This window comes from Nycticebus coucang, chromosome 17 (genome assembly GCF_027406575.1).
Source record: "Nycticebus coucang isolate mNycCou1 chromosome 17, mNycCou1.pri, whole genome shotgun sequence".
Taxonomy (NCBI): Eukaryota; Metazoa; Chordata; class Mammalia; order Primates; family Lorisidae; genus Nycticebus; species Nycticebus coucang.
Window position 1 is genome coordinate 40,315,005 of NC_069796.1, and position 27,932 is coordinate 40,342,936.

At 39.2% G+C, this 27,932-nt stretch overlaps 1 protein-coding gene and 1 pseudogene across 2 annotated transcripts in view; both read right to left on the bottom strand.

Annotated features, from left to right (window-relative positions):
• DIAPH1 (diaphanous related formin 1) overlaps positions 1-27,932 on the bottom strand; it is a 129,546-nt gene that overhangs the window by 31,798 nt on the left and 69,816 nt on the right. The gene's annotated exons all lie outside the window — the stretch shown is intronic.
• On the bottom strand, positions 13,936-27,298 carry LOC128569212 (uncharacterized; annotated as a pseudogene).

A 27,932-nucleotide genomic window follows, 5' to 3' on the forward strand; every position in this document is an offset into this window, starting at 1 on the left:
ATGAGACTATAGCAGCAGAGGGAAACCCTGTCTTAAAACAAAAGAAAGTAGAAAAAGAACAAAATATACCCGAAATAAGCAGAAGGAAAGAAACAAAGAGCCCAAATCAGTAACAACGAAAACAGAAAAATAGAGAAAAATCAATGACACAAATGAGCTAGTTTTTCCAACAACAAAATTCATAAATGGATAAACCTCTAGAACAGTGGTTTTCAACCTGTGGGTCACAACCAATGAAAATACACCCTGCATATCAGATATTTATATTACAATTCACAACAGTAGCAAAATTACAGTCATGAAATTTTGAAAATTTCATAAATGAAAATAATTTTTATGGTTGGGGGTCACCACAACATGAGGAACTGTATTAAAGGGTCGTGGCATTAGGAAGGTTGAGAATCACTGCTCTAGAAAAACTGACAAAGAAAGATTAAAAAAAAGAGAAGACATACATTCCCATAACAGGAATGAAACAGAGACTACCACCATAGGTCCTGTAGCCATTAAAAGACTAAGGGAATGCTACAAAAAAATTTGCACTCATAAATTGAACAATTAACAAGAAATTGACTAATTCCTCAAATACCACAAACTATCAAAACTCATCCAGTATGAAATAGACAGTTTTTGGATAGTTTTGGATACTCTCAAAACAGTTTTTGGATAGTTTTTGGATACTCTCAAAACTATTTTTAAGAGAGGGGGAGACAAGATGGCGGACTGAAGCCAGCTTTCAACAAAGGCTCCCGTCCAGAAGGAGAGTTAAGGGACAGGAATTTAGTAAGTATCCTGGTGGACTTGAGCCTCACCAAGAGAGAAGGCTGAAGAACGCACATCAACACCGCTGAGGCAAGTTGTGATCACAAGGACGCAAACAAAAGGTACAAAATCCACCACCAAGCGGACGGGAGTCCCCCTCCCCCATGAGACCGGCTCTAGAGCCCCATAATTGAACAAGCGGGCAGAAATTAAAGGCCCTCCCACTACACTCCACGGGAGAGACCTTCTAAAAACTGGACCTACCTCCCCTACTGGGGTGCCGTGGCGTTCTCCTGCCGGACATAGGGCTGAATAAAACTTTGGGAATCCTTTGCCGGCAACCCTGAATCCCCGGCGCTCCCCTCCCGCCCACTGAGGTCTGGAGGCCTGTCCCCCAGGACTTCGGATCCGTGGGTGATTTCTCAAGGGGAGTGGACAGTCCCCGAGTTGCGACTGGTCAGCATTGACTCTGAGGCGCGCCGAGTGAGGAGAGGGCACCGGGCTGAGGGGGAGTCACGCCTCGCGGCACTTCCCTGCGGTGCAGTGCACCAACCCTCCACGGGCATACGGGGCCCAAGACTGAATCAGACTCTGGCCTCCCCGCTGAGAGCTGAGAACCCCTACTCTCACTCGGGGTCTGAGGGCCTATCCCCCAGGAGTTCGGCTGCTTGGGTGATTTCTCGAGGGGAGTGCACAGTGCCTGAGCTGCGTCAGGTCAGCGCTGACTCTGGGACACGTGAGCGAGGAGAGGGCACTCTGCTGAGGGGAAATCAAGCCTTGGCGGCACTTCCCTGCGGTGCAGTGCAGGAGCCCTCCCCGGACCGTAGTATTGCGTGAAACTGAATGAAACTCTAGCTTCCCCCCGCCCCACTCCCAATCGGGGTCTGGGGGCCCATCCCCCAAGAGTTCTGATTCTTGGGGGATCTCTTAAGGGGTGTGGACCCAACACAAACTGCGGCCGCTCAGTGCTGACTCTGGGGCGTGGGACAGAGGAGAAAAGGGTCGCCTGAGTGCCCACACCAGAGCAGCAGTTCCCTGGAGGTAGATCAACAGCCGTTTTTTCTTTAACGGCAGAACGCTCACTTCTGGATATTCTGAGGCCACACCCCCTGTCTCCCTGGGCAACCAGAGGAGGCCACCGGTGACACGGCTCACAAACCCGGAAGTCTCCAGGGCGGGGCCGACCCAGAGAGGTGTTCAGACGCAATTCTCCAGCAGCAAAGACGTTTGAACTCAAAACAGCCCGTCTCCTGTAGGCGACGACAAGAACAGAGACAGAACCTCACAAAGTTGTCTGTTCTGTTCTGTTCTGTTAGCAGCATGCATCAGGGACGGGGCTAAGCCTGAGTGAACACCTCCTTCCCATCACCTGCATCAAACACTCAAAGATGTCAGGCCCCATCTCCTCCTGCTAGATAGCGGCAGTCTGCGGGGGCCTGGCAGACTTCCTTGCGATTCAGGCAGGTGCAAACCCCTGGAGTGTCTGTTCACTGCAGGCAACTGGGTTAGCCATCTGCAGAGATACCAGTGACTGGGTCCGACGGAGGGGCAAAGTGGGGAAGGAGACGTCAACCTTCCCAGACTGCTCTGTTTGCTGGGTGGCTCCTCCTGACTTCACGCTGCACTGGGGTGAGCCGTGTCAGAGGAGTCACCAGGCCCCTGTGATCCAGTTCCCAGAGACCTCTTGAACCCTTCCACCCGAGACAAGTGCCGATTGAGACAGTTGATTCGGACCTTTTGAACTGGGCTAATAGACTGAGGACTCTTCAGGCGGTGCCCTGGGTGTGCGATTGTAGGAAGGTTTGATTCTCCTTTTCCAACTGGGGCCAGAGGTGGGCAGGCGGGGTGACTTAATTGCTGATTTTTCCACACAGCTGAGACTTCAAGCCAGAGTAGAAGTTGCAAAAGGATCGAACAGAAACCAGCTGAAAACAAGACAGAACCACTTTGCTCCACCACACCAGACAGGGCCCCAGTTTCTCAGGCCACAACGCTGTACGGGCCCTCGATAAAACCCCAGGGGAAAAACCAAAGGGAGTAAACCATGGGGCGGAATCAGCGGAAAAACTCTGGTAACATGAATAACCAGAATAGATCAACCCCCCCAAGAAAAGATACGGCAGATGTGATTGAAGATCCCATTCATAAACAACTGGCTGAGATGTCAGAAGTCGAATTCAGAATTTGGTTTGCAGACAAGATTAATAAAATGGAATTAGGAATTCGAAGAGAAATTCAAAAATTGTCTCAAGAATTTAACGAATTTAAAGACAAAACCACCAAAGACTTAGACACACTGAAACAAGAACTTACAGCCCTCAAAGATATGAAAAATACAGTAGAATCCCTCAGTAACAGAATGGAGCAAGCAGAAGAAAGGATTTCTGACATTGAAGATAAAGTCTTCGAACGCTCCCAATCTCTCAAAGAGGAAGAGAAATGGAGAGCAAAAACGGATCACTCACTCAGAGAGCTCTCAGATAATTCAAAAAAAAACAACATAAGGGTTATAGGAATTTCGGAGACTGATGAAGTAGCTGCCAAGGACACAGAGGCCCTTCTACATGAAATTATGAAAGAAAATTTTCCAGACATGCCTAGAGAATCTGAAATTCAGATAGCAGACAGCTTCAGAACCCCAGCACGATTCAACCCCAATAAGCCATCTCCCAGACATATCATAATTAGCTTCACTAAAGTTAACATGAAAGAGAAGATTCTCAAAGCAGCCCGGCGAAAGAAAACTATAACGTACAAAGGTAAGAATATTAGAATAACTGCAGATCTCTCTGCTGAAACTTTTCAAGCAAGAAGAGGCTGGTCATCAACTTTTAATCTCCTAAAGCAAAAAAACTTTCAACCCAGGATCTTGTATCCAGCTAAACTGAGTCTCATCTATGATGGAGAAATTAAATACTTCAATGACATTCATATGTTGAAAAAATTTGCCATAAGTAAACCAGCTCTTCAGGATGTTCTCAGACCTATCCTCCACAATGACCAACCCAATCCTATACCACAAAAGTAAAATCACTCAGAATCTTCGGATCAAACTCCAACTTCCACACTGGCGAAAGGATTAAAAATGTCTACTGGACCTTTGAAAAACTCGATACCCAAAATTCCACCAGACTTATCAATACTCTCCATCAATGTGAATGGCTTAAACTGTCCTCTAAAGAGGCATAGGTTAGCTGACTGGATACAAAAACTCAAGCCAGATATTTGTTGCATACAAGAGTCACATCTCAACTTAAAAGACAAATACAGACTCAGGGTGAAAGGATGGTCATCCATATTTCAGGCAAATGGTAATCAGAAAAAAGCAGGTGTTGCAATTTTATTTGCAGATACAGTAGGCTTTAAACCATCAAAAGTAAGGAAGGACAAGAATGGTCACTTCATATTTGTTAAGGGTAATACTCAATATGACGAGATCTCAATTATTAATATCTATGCACCCAACCAGAATGCACCTCAATTTATAAGAGAAACTCTAACAGACATGAGTAACTTGATTTCCTCCAGCTCCATAATCGTTGGAGATTTCAACACTCCCTTGGCAGTGTTGGATCGATCCTCCAGAAAGAAGCTGAGCAAAGAAATCTTAGATTTAAACCTAACCATCCAATATTTAGATTTAGCAGACATCTACAGAACATTTCATCCCAACAAAACTGAATACACATTCTTCTCATCAGCCCACGGAACTTACTCCAAAATTGATCACATTTTAGGTCACAAGTCTAACCTCAGTAAATTTAAAGGAATAGAAATTATTCCATGCATCTTCTCGGACCATCATGGAATAAAACTTGAATTGAGTAACAACAGGAATCTGCATACCCATACAAAAACATGGAAGTTAAATAACCTTATGCTGAATGATAGCTGGGTCAGAGATGAGATTAAGAAAGAAATCACCAATTTTTTGGAACAAAATGACAATGAAGACACAAACTATCAGAACCTCTGGGACACTGCAAAGGCAGTTCTAAGAGGGAAATTTATAGCACTGCAAGCCTTCGTCAAGAGAACGGAAAGAGAGGAAGTTAACAACTTAATGGGACATCTCACGCAACTGGAAAAGGAAGAACATTCCAACCCCAAACCCAGTAGAAGAAAAGAAATAACCAAAATTAGAGCAGAATTAAATGAAATTGAAAACAAAAGAATAATACAACAGATCAATAAATCAAAAAGCTGGTTTTTTGAAAAGGTCAATAAAATAGATAAACCTCTGGCCAACCTAATCAGGAAAAAAAGAGTAAAATCTCTAATATCATCAATCAGAAACAACAAAGACGAAATAACCACAGACTCATCAGAAATCCAAAAAATCCTTAATGAATATTACAAGAAACTTTATTCTCAGAAATATGAAAATCTGAAGGAAATAGACCAATACTTGGAAGCACGCCACCTTCCAAGACTTAACCAGAATCAAGTGGAAATGTTGAACAGACCCATATCAAGTTCAGAAATAGCATCAACTATACAAAACCTCCCTAAAAAGAAAAGCCCGGGACCAGATGGTTTCACGTCAGAATTCTACCAAACCTTTAAAGAGGAATTAGTACCTATATTACTCAACCTGTTCCAAAATGTAGAAAAAGAAGGAAGACTACCCAACACGTTCTATGAAGCAAACATCACCCTGATCCCCAAACCAGGAAAAGACCCAACAAGAAAAGAAAATTATAGACCAATATCACTAATGAATATAGATGCAAAAATATTCAACAAGATCCTAACAAACAGAATCCAACAACACATCAAACAAATTATACATCATGACCAAGTTGGTTTTATCCCAGGGTCTCAAGGCTGGTTCAATATACGTAAATCTATAAATGTAATTCAGCACATAAACAAATTAAAAAACAAAGACCATATGATTCTCTCAATTGATGCAGAAAAAGCTTTTGATAATATCCAGCATCCCTTCATGATCAGAACACTCAAGAAAATTGGTCTAGAAGGGACTTTTCTTAAACTGATAGAGGCTATCTACAGCAAACCCACAGCCAATATCATATTGAATGGAGTTAAATTGGAATCATTTCCACTCAGATCTGGAACCAGACAAGGCTGCCCATTGTCTCCATTGCTTTTCAACATTGTAATGGAAGTTTTAGCCACCGCAATTAGGGAAGAAAAGGCGATCAAGGGTATCCATTTAGGGTCAGAAGAGATCAAACTCTCGCTCTTCGCAGATGATATGATTGTGTATCTGGAAAACACTAGGGACTCTACTACAAAACTCCTAGAAGTGATCAAGGAATACAGCAGCGTCTCAGGTTACAAAATCAACATTCATAAATCGGTAGCCTTTATATACACCAACAACAGTCAAATTGAAAAAGCAGTTAAGGACTCTATCCCATTCACAGTAGTGCCAAAGAAGATGAAATATTTGGGAATTTACCTAACAAAAGACGTGAAAGATCTCTATAAAGAGAACTATGAAACTCTAAGAAAAGAAATAGCTGAAAATGTTAACAAATGGAAAAACATACCATGCTCATGGCTAGGAAGAATCAACATTATCAAAATGTCCATACTACCCAAAGCAATATATAATTTCAACGCACTCCCTATTAAAGCTCCACTGTCATATTTTAAAGATCTTGAAAAAACATTACTTCGTTTTATATGGAATCAGAAAAAACCTCAAATAGCCAAGACATTACTCAGAAATAAAAACAAAACAGGAGGAATCACACTACCAGACCTCAGACTTTACTACAAATCGATAGTGATCAAAACAGCATGGTATTGGCACAAAAACAGAGAAGTAGATATCTGGAACAGAATAGAGAACCAAGAGATGAATCCAGCTACTTACCGCTATTTGATTTTTGACAAGCCAATTAAAAACATTCAGTGGGGAAAAGATTCCCTATTTAACAAATGGTGCTGGGTGAACTGGCTGGCAACCTGCAGAAGACTGAAATTGGACCCACACCTTTCACCATTAACTAAGATAGACTCTCATTGGATTAAAGATTTAAACTTAAGACATGAAACTATAAAAATACTGGAGGAGAATGCAGGGAAAACCCTTGAAGAAATTGGTCTGGGTGAGTATTTCATGAGGAGAACCCCCCGGGCAATTGAAGCAGCTTCAAAAATACACTACTGGGACTTGATCAAACTAAAAAGCTTCTGCACAGCTAAGAACACAGTAAGCAGAGCAAGCAGACAGCCCTCAGAATGGGAGAAGATATTTGCAGGGTATAACTCTGACAAAGGTTTAATAACCAGAATCCACAGAGAACTCAAACGCATCAGCAAGAAAAAAACAAGGGATCCCATCGCAGGCTGGGCAAGGGATTTGAAGAGAAACTTCTCTGAAGAAGACAGGCGCAAGGCCTTCAGACATATGAAAAAATGCTCATCATCTTTAATCATCAGAGAAATGCAAATCAAAACTACTTTGAGATATCATCTAACTCCAGTGAGACTAGCCTATATCACAAAATCTCAAGACCAGAGATGCTGGCGTGGATGCGGAGAAAAGGGAACACTTCTGCACTGCTGGTGGGAATGCAAATTAATACATTCCTTTTGGAAAGATATATGGAGAACACTCAGAGATCTAAAAATAGATCTGCCATTCAATCCTGTAATTCCTCTGCTGGGCATATACCCAGAAGACCAAAAATCACAACATAACAAAGATATTTGTACCAGAATGTTTATTGCAGCCCAATTCATAATAGCTAAGTCATGGAAAAAGCCCAAGTGCCCATCGATCCACGAATGGATTAATAAATTGTGGTATATGTATACCATGGAATACTATGCAGCCTTAAAGAAAGATGGAGACTTTACCTCTCTCATGTTTACATGGATGGAGCTGGAACATATTCTTCTTAGTAAAGTATCCCAAGAATGGAAGAAAAAATACCCAATGTACACAGCCCTACTATGAAACTAATTTGGGACTCTCACATGAAAGCTATAACCCAGCTACAACTTAACAATAGGGGGAAGTGGGAAAGGGAGGGGTGGGTAGAGGGAGGGGAATCGGTGGGATCACACCTGTGGTGCATATTACAGGGGTATTTGCGAAACTTGGTAAATGTAGAATGTAAATGTTTTGGCACAGTAACTGAGATAACGCCGGAAAGGCTATGTTAACCACTGTGATAAAAATGTGTCAAATGGTTTATGAAGTGAGTGTATGATGCCCCATAATCATATCATTGTATACAGTTATGATTTAATAAAAAAATTAAAAAAAAAAAAAAAAAACGATTTTTAAGGCTGAATTATTTATTTATTTGCAGTTTTTGGCCGGGGCCGGGTTTGAACCCACCTCCCTGGGGCCAGTGCCCTACTTCTTTGAGCCACAGGTGCCACCCTGAATTTATAATTTACAAGCTCCTAAAAAGGAAATCTCCTGGCCAAGAAGGATTAATACCAATTTCATACAATGTCTTCCAGAAAATAGAAAAAGAAATGCTTCCTACTTCATCACATGAGGCTAGTATTGCCCTTACACTAAACCAAATAAAGGAAGGAGGGAAGGAGGCAGGGAAAGAGGCAGGGAGGGAGAAAAGGAAAAAAAAAGGCAAGAAAGATAAAAAAAAGCAAGTTCAAGACTAGTATCTCTCACAAATTTAAAAAGTTACATGATTTACAAACATTTTCTCCAATTCTGTGGGCTGTCTTTTCACTTTCTTGATGTCCTTTGGAGAACAAAAGTTTTTAATTTTCACTATTTCTTCTGTTGCTCATGCTTTCCATGGCATATCTAAAAATCTGTTGCCAAATCCAAAGTCATGAAAATTTAATGTTTTCTCAGAATATAACAGTTTTAGCTTTTACATTTAAGTCTCTTGATTCATCTTAAATTTAATTTTTGTACATGATGTGGGGCACAGGTCCAACTTTATTCTTCTATGTGTGGCTATCCAATTGACCATCACTATGGAAGACATCTGTTGAGAAGACTATTCTTGCCCCATTGAATGTTCTTGGCATCCTTGTTGAAAATCAGTTAATCAGTTTATTTCTGGACTTTCAATTTTATTCCTTTGATCTATGTGTCTATGCTGTGCCACTATTACACTGTCTAGATTATAACTGGTTGGTAGTAAGTTTTGACATAGGGAAGTATAGTCTCACTACTTTAAGATTCTTTTGGCTGTTCTAGATCCTTTGCGATTCCATATGAATTTTGGAATAAGCATGTCATTTTTTACAAAGAAGTCAGCTAAGATTCTAATAGGGACTACGCTGAATCTGGAGACCAGTCTGGGGAGTGTTCCATTCAACAGTATTAAACATAGGACATCTTCCCCATTTATTTAGATCATTAACTTCATTCCGAGATCCTTTGTAGTTTTCAGAGTATACATTTTATTTGTACTTATTTATTTCTAAGTAGTTTATTCTTTTTAATATGTTTGTGAATGAAATTATTTCCTTAATTTCACTTTGGACCATTTATTGAAAATGTATAAGAACACAATTGATCTTTTTATATTGATCTTGTATCCTGCACCCTTGCTGAACTTGTTAACTGCCTCTAATAGTTTTTTAATGAATTTAGGATTTTTTTCTATATAAGATGATATCATCTGTGAATAGAGATCATTCTACTTCTTTATTAAAAACCTTGCTGGACATGGTTCTACTTCTTTATCAACAACCTTGCTCACGCTTGTAATCCTAGCACTCTTAAGAGGCCGAGGCTTGAGCTCAGGAGTTCAAGACCAACCTGAGCAAGAGTGAGACCCCATCTCTACTAAAAATAGAAACACTAGCCTGGTGTTGTGGCAGGCACCTATAGTCCCAGTTACTCAAGAGGCTGAGGCTTGAGCCCAAGAGTCTGAGGTTGCTGTAGGCTATGATACTGCCATGCCACTCCACCCAGGGCGACAGAGTAAGATCTGTCTACAAAAACAATCTTGATGCCTTTTAATGTTCCTTTTTGACTGATTATGATAGCTAAAACCTCTGGTACAATGTTGAACAGAAGTATCAGACTTTTTTTTTTATTAACAGATTATCAAATGTAAAACTTTGCATCCTTGGCTTGGCACCTGTGGCTCAAGTGGCTAGGGTGCCAGCCACATACACCTGAGCTGGTGGGTTCGAATCCAGCCGGGGCCCGCCAAAACAACAATGGCTGCATCCAAAAAATAAGCAGGTGTTGTGGCAGGCGCCTGTAGTCCCAGCTACTTGGGAGGCGAAGGCAGGAGAATCGCTTGAGCCCAGGAGTTGGAGGCTGCTGTGAGCTATGATGCCACAGCACTCTACCCAGAGTGACAGTTTGAGGCTCTGTCTCAAAAACAAAACAAAACAAAACAAACAAAAAAAAAAAACCCAAAGCTTTGCATCCTTGAGATAAATCCCACATGGTTGTGGTAAACAATTCTTTCTATATGTTGCTGGATTTGGTTTGATAGTTTTTCATAAAAGATTTTTGTATCCATACTCATAAAAGATATTGCTCTATGGTTTTTTTGCTTCTGATATCATTGTCTGGTTTTGGTATCAGGGTAATACTGGCCTCACAAAATGAGATGGAAAATGTTCTCTCCTTTTCTATTTCTTGGAAGAGTTTCTGAAAAATTAGAATTAATTCATCAACTCAACATGCATCAAAGACTTTAGTGTAAAATGTAAAACTGTACATTTTTATAATAAAATAGAAAATCTTGGGACCTATGGTTAAGTGAAGAGTTCTTAGACCTTATACCAAAAGCAGAAACTGCAAAGGAAAAAAATGGGCAACTTGGATTTTATCAAAACTTTTAAAAAACATTTTAAAACTTTAAAAGTTTTTTAAAACTTTTCTCTGTTAAGATCATGAGCATTATGTAAATCTACAATTACTTCAAAATACAAAAGTTTAAAAAAAATTAGAATTAATTCTTCATTAAATGTTGGGTAGAGGGCTGGGCACAGTGGCTCATCCCTATAATCCTGGCACTCTAGGAGGCTGAGGCAAGTAGATTGCATGAGCTTTGGAGTTCGAAAGCAGCCTGAGCAAGAGTGAGATGACCATTTCTACTAAACCTAGAAAAACTAGTGGGGCATTGTGGTGGGTGCTTGTAGTCCCAGCTACTAGGGAGGCTAAGGCAAGAGAATCACTTGAGCCCCAAAGTTTGAAGTTACCACAGGTAATGATGATACTACAGCCCTATACCCAGAGGGCAGAGTGAGACTCTCTCTCTTTTTTTCTTAAAGTTGGACAGAACTCAGCCAAGACCATATCTGCACCTGGGCTTTTCTTTTTGGGTAATTTTTGATTAAGGATTCAATCTCCTTACATGTTATGTCTATTCAGATTGTCTAATTCTTCTTAGTCAGTCTTGGTAGTTTGTATGTTTCTGGGAATTTGCTATTTCATCTAGATTGTCTACTTTGTTGGTATATAATTGGTCACATTCCTTTCTAATGCTTTTTATTTTATTTCTGGAAGGTTTGTAGTTTCTACTTTTTCATTTTTGATTCCAGTAATTTGTCTTTTTTTCTTTATCTTGATCAATCTAAGCTAAAGTTTTGTGAATTTTGTTTACTTTTCAAAGAATGAGATTTTGGTTTCATTGATTTCTCTATTTTTTCCCTATTCTCTATTTCATTAATTTCCACCCTAATCTTTATTTTCCTTCCTTCTGCTTGATTTACATTTAGTTTAGTCTTCTCTTTTCAATGTCTTACAGTTGACGATTTTAAGCTATTTGAGCCATTTAAGCTTTTTTTAAGACAGTTTCACTCCATTGCCCTGGGTAGAGTGCCATGGCAGCATCATACCTCACAGCAACCTCAAACTCTTGGGCTCAAGTGATCCTCTTGCCTCAGCCTCCCAAGTAGATGGGACTACAGGTGCCTGCCACAATACCTGACTAGTTCTTCTATTTTTAGTAGAGCCAAGATCTCACTCTTGTTCATGCTGGTCTTGAACTCCTGAGCTGAAGCAATCCACCTGCCCCGACCTCCCAAAGTGCTAGGATTAAAGATGAGAGCCACCACACCAGACCTGGGATCATTCTTCTTAACATAGGTATTTATGGCTATAAATTACCATCTGAGTAATTTAGGAGTGTGATGGTTAATTTCCATGAGTTTCCCATTTTTTCTGTTATTGACTTCTCATTTCATATAGTAAAAGGCCATATCTTTTATTAGTTGTATCCTCTTAAATTTGTTGAGGTTTGTTTCATGGTCTAACCTGGAGAATATTTCGCGAACATTTTAGGAGAAAGTGTATTATACTATTATGCTGTTGTGGGATGCAGTGTTCTATAGATACCTACTAGGTCTAGGAGGTCATAATGTCCTTCAAGTCTTCAATTTCCTTGTTGATGTTCTGTCTAGTTTAATCTAATATTTAAGATAGGGTTTTTATGGCCTCAATTGTGTTCCCTATAAATTTATAGTAAAGTCCTAACCGCTAGAACCATGGAATGTGATTGTATTTAGAGATAGAGTCTTTAAGCAGGTAATTAAATTAAAATGACGTGACTACTGTCCTCATAAAATAGGAAATGAGAACACAGACACACACAGAGGAAACCTCATGGAAAGAAATAGGGAGGAAAAGAAAGTCAACTAACAAGCCTTCTAAGGAGAGTCCTTAGAAGAAACCAACCCTGCTGATACCTTGATCTCAGGCTTTTAGCCTCCACAATTATGAGAAAATAAATTTTAAGCCACCCAGTGTGTGGTCCTTTGTTACAGCAGCCCTGGCAAACTATAATACAGGGGTACCTAGACCTCCAAACATTACTGCTGAACTATTTCTCTCTTCATTTTGGCCAGTTTTGCTTCGTATATTTCAATGTTGTGTTATTAGTTGCGTGTATATTTATAACTATTATATTTTCCTAATGAACTAACCCTTTATATTCCTCTAACACTAGTAGCAAGTTCTTTTGTTGTTGTTTGTTTGTTTTTAAGAGACAGGGTTTCACTCTTTCACTCAGGCTGGGGTATAAGAAGTACAGTAGCATGATCACAACTCACTGCAGCCTTGAAGTCCTAAACTCAATTGATCCTCCTAAGTAACTGGAATAAGAGGCATTTGCCAGGCTGACCTCAAACTCCTGGGCTCGTGATCCTCCCACTTTGCCCTCCACCCCAAAGTTTTGGGATTACAAGTATGAGCCTCAGTGCCTAACTGCAATGTTTATTTTGAAGTCTATTGTCCATATTAGTAACTAGTTTTTGTGTGTGATTGTTGTTTATATGGTATCTTTTCCCATCCTTTTAACTTTCAATCTGTGTCTTTGAATCTAAAGCATGTCTCTGGTACACAACAGATAGTTGAATTGTGATTTTTATTCATTTATTTTTTGGTTTTGGCCAAACTTTTTATTTAATATTATGTAGTTGTTTAACACACTTAAATGTTCTTATTGAGAGAGTGGAAAGGGGAGGTTCTTGCAGATTCCCAAAGAAATGTCAGGCAAAATATGGCTAGCATTACCCATTTGCTTGGGGTTTACTGGGTGAATAGCTCTTTCCTTACATAGGCATCTGATCTCAAGTTTTTTAGACAAAAAAAAATTGAGATTTCAGTTTGATGACACCCTAAATCCTAACAGTAACATAGCCCAACCATCCTCTAATAAGCTAGTTTATTTGTAGAGGCAGAACAATTCATCTCTCCATTTTAGATGACTAGATGTTTGTTGAAGATCTTAAAATTACCTGCCTCATTTACTGGGAAAAATCAGATAGGAAGTGGCCTTTAAGGACACTTTTACTTGGAAAATTATAACACTAGTTGAAAGCAATATCATAAAGTCAAAATTTGGAAGGGTAACTTAATAGGAAATTTAAAAAACATAATACAGTTTTTCCTTTTAGTAGCCCTTGAGTAGTTATAACAATATTTTCCACTTTTTGCTTGTTTTTTTGATCATGAATTTTGATCCAAAGTTTTGTTTGTTTCTAGTATCTACTTCTGCCTCCCCCCACCATGAGATCAAGGGGCTTCCTCCACAATCACCACCTACTGGTGCTCTGCAGCTTGAATTACTATAGGAATCACATAGAGGCTACCCTCCTTTCCATCGACGGGGGAAGCCCTCTTTCTTGTCTGCCAACCTGACTCTGACTACGTGAGTAGAGATCACTTTGGTTGGTTGACTGTCTTGACTTCCATCATATCTGTCACACATCAGCTGCTGCAATCATCATGGCAACTGCTTATACCATCAGATGACAGGGACCCTCACATAGGTGAAGCACTACGTGAGTTACCATAACTGTCATATGAATCTCTGTAGGAACCTCCACGTGGATGGTCTGAATAGTCATGATCACAACCATATCCATCTCTATCACAACAGCCTCTTGATGGATAGTCATTATGTAAACTGGAATGATCATGACCATGGTAAGTCTAATCTTTTGGTGGTGGATAATCTCTTGTATCTTGAGAAATTAGGTAATGTCTGCTTGAATAGCTGTCTTTAGTAGAATATCCATCATCTTAGGGATAAATAAACATTTCTATAAGAGAGCAGGTGAGCCTCCATAATTATCTCTTTCACGTGCTATAGGAGTTCTTCCTCCCTTTCTACCACTACTGGTTCTGAAAGGGAAGATATTTTAAGGGGAGGACCCCCACTTTATGGCGGTGCTCTTCTTTTTATATGGAGTGGTCACTGAAAGAACTCCTGTTAAAATTCATAGAATAGACACAGTCATCCATGTGCCTTCTCTGAGAGGGAGCTCCTCTGGTTCCTCCACTTTTACCCCTAAGACCTCCTGAAGGGTTTCTGCTTCTTAGAGGTTTAGTGGTCTATGTCTACCCCTTTCATATGATGGATGGCTTGTTCCACTTGGATGGCTTTTCCATTTAAAGACTTTGCATTCATGATATCCTTCGCATCTCCTGGATTTTAAAAGGTAATAAAAGCAAATCCTCTTGATTCGTTGGTTTCTCAGTCTTTTTTTTTTTTTTTTTTTTGAGACAGAGCCTCAAGTTGTCACCCTGGGTAGAGTGCCATGGCATCACAGCTCACAGCAACCTCTAACTCCTGGGCTCAAGCGATTCTCCTGCCTCTGCTTCCCAAGTAGCTGGGACTACAGGCACCCACCACAAAGCCCGACTATTGTTTGGTTGCAGACGTCATTGTTGTTTGGCGGGCCCAGGCTGGATGCAAACCCACCAACTCCGGTGTATGTGCCTGGCGCTTTAGCCGCTTGAGCCACAGGTGCTGAGCTGGTTTCTCAGTCCTTCATCAAGAGCACTTTCACTATATTTCATATTTGCTAAATACTGCTTCAAGGGCTTTCTCATTTATTTCTGTCTTAAGCCCAACAATGAAGAGCTTTCTGGATGAAAAAATCTGCTTCAACCATTTTTCCCTCAGCGAGTCAGAGGCATGATGAAGGTTTCAAGTTGCGACGAGCTTCCTGATAGGGGTTCCTAGCAACAATGGCGGCTGCTGGGTTCGAGGACGGCACATAGAAGCCAGTAGCATTAGTTTGCGACCTGAATCATGATATTTAGTTCAGTCTGATAATATTTGCCTTTTGGTTGAATTGTTTAATCCTTTCACATTTAATATTAAATACTGACATAGCTGAAGTTATGTTTGACATTTTACATTTTTTTTCTATGTCTTATGGCTTTTCTCTCTATCCTCTTTTCAGTGCTTTCTTTTGCATTAAGTGAATATTTTCTAATGTAGCATTTGAATTTCATTAGTTCTTTACTATATACATATATGTGTGAATATATATATGCATATATATAAATGGTCACAGATTCCTGCCTTTCCTACTGAATTTTTGTAGATTTTCTTTCTTTTTTTTTTTTTTGGCCGGGGCTGGGTTTGAACCCGCCACCTCCGGCATATGGGACCGGCACCCTACTCCTTGAGCCACAGGCGCTGCCCTGTAGATTTTCTTGAATAGGTATTTCTTCATTTGCTGCTTGTCCTTTGGACCAGTTCTAGATGCTTGTAAGTGGTTGTTTTAAAAAATAAATTAGTAGTTTCACCGGGGAGCAGATCAGCAGAGATCATGCTGTCAGTCTGGAAGTCAATCTCAAATTTTCTTTTTAATTTAGTATGCTGTAATAATTGACTTAGGTCTTTAGTTCAGTAATTGCAGGCAGCAGAAATTCCTTTAAGTTTGCTTCTTTGTCCTTTGTAACATGACCCTATTCATCTTTGAGCACTTCTTTGCTTACTGGCAATTAAAGAAAATAGTACTAGATTCATCCTTCTCTGACATAGAAGAATCAGTCACTTTTCTAAGGAGTCCTGGTTTGTTTTAATGAGTATTTAGAAGCCAAGAAAATTTTTAGAAAGGCATGATACAGCATGATACCTACACTATCGCCTATCAGAAGATACCATTTCATCAAATATATGATGGCAGAAATAATACACATTATTTTATGTACCATTAAGAAAGAAAAAAATTCTAGCTCGGCACCTGTGGCTCAAGTGGCTAAGGCGCCAGCCACATACACCTGAGTGGGCGGATTCGAATCCAGCCTGGACCCGCCAAAAAACAATGACAGCTGCAACAACAACAAAAAAAAAAAACATAGCCAGGCGTTGTGGTGGGTGCCTGTAGTCCCAGCTACTTGAGAGGTGGAGGCAGGAGAATCACTTGAGCCCAGGAGCTGGAGGTTGCTGTGAGCTGTGATGCTACAGTACTCTACCCAGGGTGACAGCTTGAGGCTCTGTCTCAAAAAAAGAAAGAAAGAAAAAAATTCTGCCACTCAAACTATGCTATCAACTGTAAGAAACACCATAATTTTAGGGATGTTAAAAAATCATATCAGCATTTGAAAAAATTTAAAGTCCATAATGAAAATTCTAAGCAAACTTAGAATTAAAAAGAATTTTCTTGGCTAGGTGCAATAGCTCACGCTTTTAATCCTAGCACTCTGGGAGGCCAAGGTAGGTGGACTGCCTGAGTTCAAGGGTTTGAGACCAACATGAGCAACAGCAAGAACCCATCTCTATGGGTTACAGAAAAAACTAGCCAGGCATCATGGCAGGTGCCTGTAGTCCCAATACCCGGGAGGCTGAGGCAAGAGGATCACTTGAGCCCAAGAGTTTGAGGTTGCTATGAGCTCTAATGCCACAGCATTTTATCAAGGATGACAAAGTGAAACTCCGTCTCTTAAAAAAAACAAACAAAAAACAGAATTTTCTTAACCTGGTAAGTTATATCTATGAAAAATTTACAGCTAATTTTATGCTTAATAGTAAAGACTGAATGCGTACACCCTTAGAACCAGAAATGAAGTAAAGATGTTTTTTCTTACCACTCTCTAAGTTGTATTTCTTTATATATATTAGATAGAAACTTGAAATAGAAAAGTACCATAAAAGCCAAAAAACAAACAAACAAACAAAAACAGAGAGAGAAATACTTAAGCAGCTATATGAACAAGATACGTATGCTAGAAACTACAACACTGATGAGAGAAATCGAAGACCTGTATTTATAGAATATATGATTCAACATTAAAAGATTGTTTTCCCCTAACTGATCTACACATTCAACACATCCTCATATCCTAATAAACATAAAATTACCATATGACCTAGCAAATCCACTCCTAAGCACATACTCCCACAAACTGAAAATAGGTACTCAAATATATGTACCCACAAAAAATACCATCACAAAAAACGTGACTGTGTACTTTAAAGATGAATTTCATGATACATGAATTATATCTCAATACAATAAATAAATGGATTATACAACGGACCACAGATCTAAGTGGAAAATCTTAAACCATTAAACTTCTACAAGAGAACAGGGAAAAATTTTCATAGCTTTAGGGTAAGCAACGATTTCTTAGATAAGATACAAATAAGCAGGGTAGCACCTGTGGCTCAGTGAGCAGGGCGCCGGCCCCATATACTGAGGGTGTGGGTTCGAACCCAGCCCTGGCCAAACTGCAACAAAAAATAGCCGGGTGTTGTGGCAGGCACCTGTAGTCCTAGCTACCCGGGAGGCTGAGGCAAGAGAATGGCCTAAACCCAGGAATTGGAGGTTGCTGTGAGCTGTAACACCACAGCACTCTATAGAGGCGGATAAAGTGAGACTGTCTCTAAAAAAAAAATACAAAAAAGCAAACCACATGATAGTCAGAAGCATAAGCTGACCACCAAGTTTCCTTCTCTCTAGTGTGCACCCCCTATGCAACCCCTCTCCCTTGAGTGTGGATGGGTCTGACCTACTGCAGTAAGCCTTTGAAATGAGGGTTTAGAGGTCAAAGATAAGAGAAACAGGAGAGATTCAAAGGTGCAACAGATGCTCTACTGTAGTCCTTGAACAAGCAAACTGCCACATTGCAGAGGTGGCTATATGGCAGAAAATGGTGGATGGTCTCCAGAAACTGAGAATAGCCCTAGCAAGAAATTGGGGACCTATGTCCTACAATTATGAGGAGCTAAATTCAGCCAAACACCACATGAGCTTCGAAGAAGACATTGAGCTTCAGAAAGCAATGCAGCCTGCCTGGAACCTTGATTTTAGCCTGCCGTGACTTTGAACAGAGATCCAGCTGAGAGAACAGGCCTATGGAAACTATGAGAAAATTAATTTATGTTGTTTTAAGCCACTAAGATTGTGATAACTTTTTATTAAGCAATGGAAAAAATATAAAACACAAAAACAAAAATTGATAAAGTAAATGTCATCAAAACTAAAAATTTGTTTTTGTAATACACTGTTAAGAAAACCCTCAAAGACTCCAACAAGAGACTCCTGAAATTGAAAAATAAATTCAGCAAAGTCTGGAGTTACAAAATCGAGTACACAAATTAACATTATTCCTATATACCATTAATAGTGAAGCCAAGAGTCAAATCAAAGACTCAATACCATTTATAACAGGCATAAAGAAAATAAAATACCTCAGAATATATTTAACCAAAGATATCAAAGTTCTCTACAAAGAGAACTCTAAAATAATTGAGGAAATAAGTTGTAGAAGACACAAACAAATAGAGAAATGTATTGTGCTCATGAATTAGTAGAATCAGCAGTTTAAAATGTCCATACTAGATCAGCCCATATCACAAAATCCCAAGACCAGAGATGTTGGCGTGGATGTGGAGAAAAGGGAACACTTCTACACTGCTGGTGGGAATGCAAATTAATACATTCCTTTTGGAAAGATGTTTGAAGAACACTTAGAGATCTAAAAATACATCTGCCATTCAATCCTATTAAATCCGGTACTAGGTATATACCCAGAAGACCAAAAATCACAGTATAACAAAGATTTGTACCAGAATGTTTATTGCAGCCCAATTCATAATTGCTAAGTCATGGAAAAAGCCCAAGTGCTCGTCGATCCACGAATGGATTAATAAATTGTGGTATATGTACACATGGAATATTATGCAGCCTTAAAGAAAGATGGAGACTTTACCTCTTTCATGGTTACATGGATGGAGCTGGAACATATTCTTCTTAGTAAAGTATCTCAAGAATGGAAGAAAAAGTACCCAATGTACTCAGCCCTACTATGAAACTAATTTATGGCTTTCACATGAAAGCTATAACCCAGTTATAACCTAAGAATAAGGGGAAGGGGGAAAGGGAGGGGGATTGGTGGGATTACACCAGCGGTGCATCTTACAAGGGTATATGTGAAACTTGGTAAATGTGGAATGTAAGTGTCTTGGCACAGTAACTGAGAGAATGCCAGGAAGGCTATGTTAACCAGTGTGATGAAAGTGTGTCAAACGGTCTGTGAAGCTAGTGAATGATGCCCCATGATCATATCAATGTACACAGCTATGATTTAAAAAAAAAATAAAAAGACTTTCAAAAAAAAAAAGAAAATTTTAAATCATATTAAAAAAAAGAATGGAAGAAAAAGTATCCAATACTCAGCCCTACTATGAAACTAATTTATGCCTTTCATATGAAAGCTATAACCCAGTTATAACCTAAGAATATGGGGAAGGGCGGGGGAGGGGGGAGGGAGGGTGATTGGTGGGATTACACCTGCGGTGCATCTTACAAGGATACATGTGAAACTTAGTAAATGTAGAATTTAAATGTCTTAACACAATAACTAAGAAAATGCCAGGAAGGCTATGTTTAAAAAAAAAAATGTCCAAAGAGGGACTTTACCTAACAATTGCAATCAGTGTAACCTGGCTTATTGTACCCTCAATGAATCCCCAACAATAAAGAAAAAAAAATGTCCATACTATCCAAAGTGATTACAGAGTCAATGCAACCCCCATCAAAATACCAACATCATAATTCACAGATGTAGAAAAAATAATTCTATGGTTTAAATGGAACCAGAAAAGCCAAAGCCGGCTCGGCACCTGTAGCTCAACAGCTAGGGCAACAGCCACATACACTGGAGCTGGAGGGTTGGAATCTAGCCCAGGCCTGCCTAACAACAATGACAACTACAACCAAATCATAAAATAGCCAGACATTATGATGGGCGCCTGAAGTCCCAGCTACTTGGGAGGCTGAGGCAAGAGAATTGCTTAAGCCCAAGAGTTTGAGGTTGCTGTGAGCTGTGACACCATAGCATTCTACCCAGGGTTACAGCTTTAGACTCTGTCTCAAAAAAAAAGAAAAGAAAAGCCAAAGCCATCTTAAGCAAAAAGAACAAATCTGGAGGTATCACATTAACTAACACATTTCAAACTATACTTATAAGGCTACAGTAACCAAAACAGCATGGTATTAGCACAAACATAGAGACATCGTCCAGTGGAAAAGAACAGAGCAACCAGATATAAAAACATCCACATATAGCCAACTGATCTCTGACAAAGCAGACAACAGTGCAACATGACTCACACCTGTAATCTTTGCACTGTGGGAGGTCGAGGTAGGAGGATCCCTTGACCTCAATAATCTGAGACCAGCCTATGCAAAAGCGAGACCCCACTACTACTAAAAGTAGAAAAATTAGCTGGGCATTGTAGTGGGCACCTGTAGTCCCAGCTACTGAGAATGCTGAGAGAGAAGGATCACCTGAACCCAGGAGTTTGAGGTTGCTGTGAGCTATGATCACATCACTGCACTATAGCCTGGGCAACAAAGTGAAACTCTGTTCAAAAAATAAAAAAAAATAATAAAAAAAAAGAAGGAAGGAATTAGATAACAATATACACTAGAGAAAAGAAGCCTTCCCTGTTCAATAAATAGTACCGGGAAAACTGAATAGCTACACGAAGAATGACAGGATCCAAATCTCTTACCACTTACAAAAATTAATTCAAGATGGATAAAAGACTTAAATATAAGGCATGAAAGCATAAGAATGCTAGAAAAAAATATTGGGAATGCTAGATATCAGCCTAGGCAAAGAATTTATGAAGAAGACCCCAATGGCAATCATAGCAACAACAAAAATAAATGAGACGGGGCGGCACCTGTGGCTCAGTCGGTAAGGCGCTGGCCCCATATGCCGAGGGTGGAGGGTTCAAACCCAGCCCCGGCTGAACTGCAACCAAAAAATAGCCGGGCATTGTGGCAGGCGCCTGTAGTCCCAGCTACTCGGGAGGCTGAGGCAAGAGAATCGCTTAAGCCCAAGAGCTGGAGGTTGCTGTGAGCTGTATGATGCCATGGCACTCTACCAAGGGCTGTAAAGTGAAACTCTGTCTCTACAAAATAAATAAATAAATAAATGAGACGATTAAAAAGCTTCTGCACAGCTAAGAAATAAACAACAGAGCAAACACACAACCCACAAAATGGGAGAAAATATCTGTAAACTGTGGATCCAATAAAGGGCTAATAACCAGAATTGACAAAGAACTCAGCAAAGCAGCAAAAAAAAGAAATTCATTAAAAAGTGGGCAAAATGGCTCAGCACCCATAGCTCAGTGGTTACGGCAACAGCCACATACACTGAAGTTGGTGGGTTCAAACCCAGCCTGGGCCAGGTAACCAACAATGACAACTGCAACAAAAAATAGCCAGGCATTGTGGTGGGCGCTTATAGTCCCAGCTGCTTGGGAGGTTGAGGCAGGATGATCGCTTGAGCCCAAGAGTTTGAGGTTGCTGTGAGCTGTGACACCACGGCACTCTACCGAGGGTGACATGGTAAGACTCTGTCTCAAAAAAAAAAGTGGACAAAAGACATGAACAGAAGCTTTTCAAAAGAAGATAGATGAATGGCCAATAAATATATGAAAAAGTGCTTAATATCACTAATCATTAGGGAAATGCAAATTAATACCACTACGAGATATCACTTTACCCCAGTTAGAATGGTTTTTATTATGAAGTCCCAAAACATGAATGCAGAGACAGGAACACTTATACAGTGCTGGTGAGACTACAAATTAGTACAACTTCTCTGGAAAAAGTATGGAGATTCCTCAAAGAATTAAAAGTAGACCTGCTATCTGATCCAGCAATCCCATTACTGGATATTTGCCCAAAGGAAAAGAGGTCATTATATCAAAAAGACACCTGCACTCAAATGTTTACTACAGCATAATTCATAATTTCAAACTAAGTGCCCATCAATTCATGAGCAGATTAACAAAATGTGGTATATGTACAGTATAGAATACTACTCAGCCATGAAGAAGGATGGTTTAAGGCAGTGATTCTCAACCTTCCTAATGCCGCGGCCCTTTAGTACAGTTCCTGTGGGTTGCAACCTACAGGTTGAGAACCGCTGATTTGAGGCCTTTTGCAACAATTCAAATGGAACCAGAGACCATTACCCTAAGTGAAGTACCTAAAGAATGGAAAAATAAATACTACATGTACTTACTACTAAATTGGATTTAAGCAATGAGCATACATGTGCACCAAGGGAAATAAAATTCAATGGAAATCAAGCAGAAGAGAAAAAGGAAGAGAATAGATGAAAACCTACCTAATGGGTACAATGAACACTATCTGGGTGAGACAGGCAGACTTATAACCCTGACTCAAGCATAACAACTAATCCATGTAACCAAAAATGTTTATATCCCCGTAATATTTTGAAATAATAAAAAATTAAAAGGTATTACGTATGACACTTTAACAAAGAAAACACATAGATGGCAAATAACCACAGTGAAAGATGTACATCATCAAGTCACTATAAATATGTACTAGGAATTAAATTATTTAGAAATTAAAACTATAATGCCTAACCCACTAAAATCACTAAAATCAAAAAACAAAACTGATGATACTAAGTGCAGGTGAGGATGCAAAGCACCTGCAACTCTCCCACATTGCTAGTGGAAATACAAAATGGTACAGGCACTTTGGAAAACAGTGTGGCAGTTTCTTATATACAATTAAACATACATTCACTATACCACTTGACCCAACAATCCCATCCCAATACTTGCCCTCTAAAAATGAAATTATGTGTGTGTTGACAAAACCCCGTATGCAAATGTTTTATATATAATTACACCAAACTGGATACAATCCAGTTTTGCATCAACCAGTGAATGGATATAATGAACTATTACCAATAAAAAGGAACATGCATGTGACAAAGTGACAAATCTCAAATTATTATGCTAAGTGGAAGAATCCACACTTAAAAGGGTACTCAGTTTATAATCTATGAGATTCTGGAAAATACAAAATGATAGGGTCAGAAAACAGATTAGTGGCTTGCTAGGGTTTGGCAGTAAGGAAGAAAACTGATAAACTGACATAAAGGAACTTCTTAGAGTGATAAAAATGTTCTCTATCTTGATTGTGGTGGTTACATGGCTATATACATTTGTCAAAATTCCTACAACTGTACACATAACAAAAAGTGAATTATATATATATAAATTATACCCCAGTAAACCTGAGTAAACAGAATGTATCTTCAAAATCAGTAATACATAGTAGAATAAAGCTACAAAAACTGTAAGAGTAACACCAAGAAAAGAACACATTAAGTAAATAAATAGAAGAAATTCTAGAAAAACATATAATACATTTATTATACACTAAAGTAGCAACTCAGATCAATGAAAAAAAGATGGTCTAATCCAGTGGCTAGTAAACTTTTCCTTAAATGACCAGATAGTAAATATTTTAAGGTTTGTGGGCCATACAGTTTCTGTTGCAAACATTCAACTCCATTGGTGTAATAGGAAAATAGTCATCAACAATGACTAATTCAATGGTGTGCTGTGTTCTAATAAAACTGTATTAACAAATATGCCAGGCACGGTGGCTCATGCCTGTAATCCTAGCACTCTGAGAGGCTGAGGCAGGCAGATCACCTGAGCTCATGGGTTTGAGACCAGGCTGAGCAAGAGTGAGACCCTGTCTCTAAAAATAGTGGGGCATTGTGGCCAGCACCTGTAATCTCAGCTACTTGGGAGGCTGAGGCAAGAGAATGGCTTGAGTCCAAGAGTTTGAGGTTGCTGTGAGCTATGACATCATAGCACTCTACCCAGGACAACAAAGTGAGACTCTGTCTCAAAAAAACAAACAAACAAAAAAAAACTTTATTAACAAATAATAAACATAGTTTACGGACCATAGTTTGCTGACTCTAGGTCTAATTGAAAAGTGTTGAAACAAGTGGTTCAGCTCCGTGGCTGTAGCTCAGCAGTTAGGGCGCCAGACACATACACCGGAGCTGGTGGGTTTGAGCCCCACCCAGGCCTGCTAAACAACAATGACAACTATAACAAAAGAAAATAGCCGGGTCTTGCAGCAGGTGCCTGCAGTCCCAGATACTTGGCAGGCTGAGGCAAGAGAACTGCTTAAGCCCAAGAGTTTGAGGTTACTGTGAGCTGTGATGGCACCGCACTCTACCGAGGGTGACATAGTGAAACTCTGTCTCAAAAAACAAACCAAACAAAAAAGAAAGAAAGAAACTGGTTCTCCGTTTTGAAGGAAAATAGTTTGATTCTAACTTTATAATATTCACAAAAATAAATTCCATATACATTGGATATCTAAGTATAATAAAAATATAATTTTGAATAAATACTTTTCTAAGAACAACACAAAATTAATATAGTATAAAGTAAATGATAGACTGATTTGATTACATAAAATTTAAATGTTTTAATGTGGTGAAAATCATCATATGAAATAGTAAAAGAAATAAGAACTTCTATTTCTAGTAATAGGGCCAACTCTCCCAGGAGAAACATCTAAAAATGCTGTTGTAATATTTAGAAAATCACCTTGAAAGCACAGAACACTTGACAAGGTGGTGATGAACTATTCCTAAAAGGTAAACAAAAGACTAGAGCACTGTTTCAACATCCAAATATCTAATACAAAGTACTACTTCAATACCGCCCAACTTTAAGACTCTCCTTAAATCCCTATTTGGATACTGAGCAAATATCCAAATAACTCTGGAGTCAGGTAAGAAATCAACAACACATTTAAAAATATATATATTTTTTTGTAGAGACAGAGTCTCACTTCATGGCCCTCAGTAGAGTGCCGTGGCCTCACCCAGCTCACAGCAACCTCCAACTCCTGGGCTTAAGCGATTCTCTTGCCTCAGCCTCCCGAGTAGCTGGGACTACAGGCGCCTGCCACAACGCCCGGCTATTTTTTGGTTGCAGTTTGGCCGGGGCCGGGTTTGAACTCGCCACCCTCGGTATATGGGGCCGGCGCCCTACCTACTGAGCCACAGGCGCCACCCTACAAATTTAAAAATATTTGAATGGAATGAAATCAACATATGATATAAAATAAATAGGACATATGAAAAGCACACAATAAGATAAAAGACTTAAACCCAAATATTTCAATACTTATGTTAAATGTAAACAGACTACATACTCTAGTTAAAACCAATATTGTCAACTGTATTACAAAATAATCTGAGTATATGCTGTTGGTAAGAGAAGCATCTAGAACAAGGATACAGAAAGGCTGCATGAAGTCAAAGGGATGAAAAAGTGTAAAGTTACCCCAGGCAAATTCTAACTAAAAGCTAAAATTGCATTAATATCAGACAAAAATAGCCTTTAAGGCAACAAAAAGCAGAGAAGATAAAGAGGAATGCACTATAATGACACGAAGGATTAGTTCATCAGGAAAACATACGAATTTTGAATTTTTACCTTAAGATTATATTATCCTAAGATCTATAAAGCATGAAAAATGTATACTCTGAATCTAATCACGAGGATACATTAGACAAGTCCCAACTGAGAAGACAAGTTAAGGTCATGAAAGATAGAACACTGAGGAACTGTGATGAAGAGTCTGACTCCCTGTTTTGATGTCTCAATGCTGACAGCTGTTAAACCTCACCTCTCCCTCTTTCCCTGTCCTACATTGCAGCAAACTACTATGAAAATCTAGGTTGCTCCCTGTCTTGTCATCAGCAGATTTAAACCAGGCAAGGTCTACCCGTATGCGTGGAACTTTCACCTGGTCCTACCCTCCCACAATAAAAAACCCAGGTCAGTCACTTTTCCTTGCTCTCAAGCCCCTGAGAACTTGCTTGAGAGGACTGCCTTATTCTCCCCAGAGACTGCAATTATGTTAGTTAACAAATCCTTTCATATTCTCTTGGTGCATTAGTGGCATTATCAGTCTCAACATCCAAACCAAATTTTGAGTGGGTGTCTGTCTTTGCAGGTGACCACAACAGGAATTGTCCCCAATTAAATGACAATGAAGAGAGTTGGCAACTGAATGTAATGCATGATCCAGGGGTTTTTTTTCTGTAAAAGGACATTATTGTGAAAATTGAGAAAATCTGAAAAAAGTCTATACATTAAATAATAGTATTGCGTTTATGTTAATTTCCTAATTTTGATAACTGTACTGTGTTGATGGACCTGCGCTTAGAAAATGCATACAAAAGAATTAGAATAAAGAAGTATCATGTCTGTAACTTACCCTTAAGTGGTTCAGAAAAAAAATGATATACACAAGTATACATGTACCCACACATAGAGAAGGATAAGACAAATTTAAAAGGAATATGGTGTACACAAGATGAAAACTCAATTCAAGTTTGGTGGGGTGGTGTGCTCCCACCTAATGGGCACAATGTACAGGTATATGGCACACCCCCTGGGTATGGCACACAATTACAACAGGGACTTTACCTCAACATTGCAACCTAATTGTTTATATCCTCATATTACCTGAAATAAAAAGATTAACAACTGAATAAAAATGTTTAAAAGTCAACAAATACAAAAAAAGGAATATAATGAAATATGGAAATTTTTTTTGTACAATTCTAGCAACTTTTCCATAAGTCTGAAATTATGTCAATATTAAAAAAAAACCTGTGGCTCAAAGGAGTAAGGCGCCAGCCCCATATGCTGGAGGTGGTGGGTTCAAACCCAGCTCCGGCCAAAAAGAAAACTTTAAAAATAAATAAATAAAAGTTAAAAATAATAATAATAATAATAATAATAATAACAGAAGAAAAACTACAAAGCAAAACCTGATAGAACTAAAATGCCAAATCCACAAAACGTGATATTTCAACTACTTAACTCAGTGATACAGGGTTCCCCCCCATTCAAGGCTGGACAGGAAAACTATTTTCCTAGCCTTAAGCAAGTTCATGAAGGCAACACCCTTACCTTTGGCCCTGAGCTGGAGGGACTGCATTCATTCCTTTGTCGATAACACTCATTAACGATGAAAATGTGTTTTTATTTGCCAAGTCCTGGCCAGGTGTAAATTCTCAAGACCTAACACCCCTAGACAAAAAGCCCATGTGGAGACTCCTCAGTTAGTTCTTTCCCCCTGCCAGAAGTTCTGGTGCCTTTTTCTTCTTCTGCATTCCCTTCTAATTTCTAAATAAAATCCTGTCTTGCCATTGATCCATGGTCCATGGGTTCATTCCTTGAAACCCGGAGACCAAGGACCTACTGAAGAGTGAAATTTCAGTAACATCGGTAACTCATAAAACAATGAAAATATAAGAATACAAAAAATTTAAACACAAACAAATAGGAATTAATGGAGACAGGCAGAGCATTTTACATAACTGAAGACAACAAACATACTCTTCAAATACACATTTACAACATTTAACAATATTCTGAGCTGTAAAGCAAAACTATAAATTTCTAAAAATTGAAATCAGCACTGATCACAATGCAATTATCTAGAAATAAAAATACAAAACATCCTGAAATTCCATGTAGTAGAAAGAATAATGGTTCTCCAAAGATGACCACATCCTCATTCCCAGAATCTGTGAATAACAACCTTAAATAGCAAAAGGGTCTTTGAAAGTGTGATTAAGTTAAAGATCTTGAAGG